Consider the following 1,203-nt stretch of genomic DNA (forward strand, 5'->3'; position numbering starts at 1 on the left):
AGTCCCTCAAATTCAACACCAGCAAACTAAACTCAACTTTCTCTATGACTCTCTCCTATTCTTGTCCTTATTTCTGTGAAAGCCAGGATCAACCCGTGTTCTCCAAGAAGCCTACATGTGAGATGGGGTGTCAACAACTATAATGTTTGAACAGGTTTAACTCAAAGTACCATGAGGCAATTGTTTTACTTTTTTCTCCATCACTGAAATCAGCCACTGCTGGTTAGACCTCCCTTCTTTGCCCATTTCGAGCAATACTGCATGCCTTTTGAACCACTTTCAGTTGCAAGAGCAATCACTTTCAGATCCAGGCTTTTTAAAATCACAACTTCAGTCTCTCACCCAACTTCAGACTTCTCTTGCTCCCCATCTAAGATGGAGCCTGAGGTCTATACCAAGAGAGTGACAAGTATGATTTCCTCCTCTTCTTTACTTTGTCCCCCTACCCCTCTGTGGCTTCTGTTTCACTCCCTTCATCAGGGAGAAGTGCCTTTAAGTCACAAGTGTCTCTGGGTCACTAACAATGGTCACTTGGCCTCACTTTCCTCACAAAAAGTGAGATAGTTGCAGGAAATGACCTCTCGGAGCCCTTCCAAATCTAATATTGCAAGATTCTGAGACTCTTTCTCTGACACAAACACCAGTTCATTTGTCCATATTGCCTCGGTTAATTTTGAACTCCTAAATGTCCTGTTTATCTCAAAGTTCCTAAATACCCATGGACCTGTCAGGTATGCTTTTAAGTAAAAGCAAGACATAAAGAGTCTGTGACACTAACCCCGGGATTTCAAAACAGTAACATCAGCAAACTATCTTGTTAGTATTCTCATCTTTACACCATTTCTGAGGTTAGTACAGCATTTTTCACTCCATGTCACAAGGGAATACCATACCTTTTTAAAATCATGATCACACTTCAAGAAGGTAGTTTTACAATATCCTTAGCGGTAATTGCTTCGTTTACCCCTGAAATGGTAACCCATGGTCTCATCGAAACGTTTTTTTTCTTTTCAGATTTATTGACTGTCATGTAATAATTTGGCTGTTTCGAAACCATCCTCTTGTCTTATAACAAATTTATGTTGTGGGATTGTAAATATGAGAGATGCTGTTAATCAAACTTTGTCAGCAGTTGTATGGTTTCATATAAGTCTCTTGATATCTAAGTGTTTTCTCTAAAATCTTCCATCACAATCTTCTGCG

Source organism: Pteropus vampyrus, unplaced genomic scaffold, assembly GCF_000151845.1.
Source record: "Pteropus vampyrus isolate Shadow unplaced genomic scaffold, Pvam_2.0 Scaffold5, whole genome shotgun sequence".
NCBI lineage: Eukaryota > Metazoa > Chordata > Mammalia > Chiroptera > Pteropodidae > Pteropus > Pteropus vampyrus.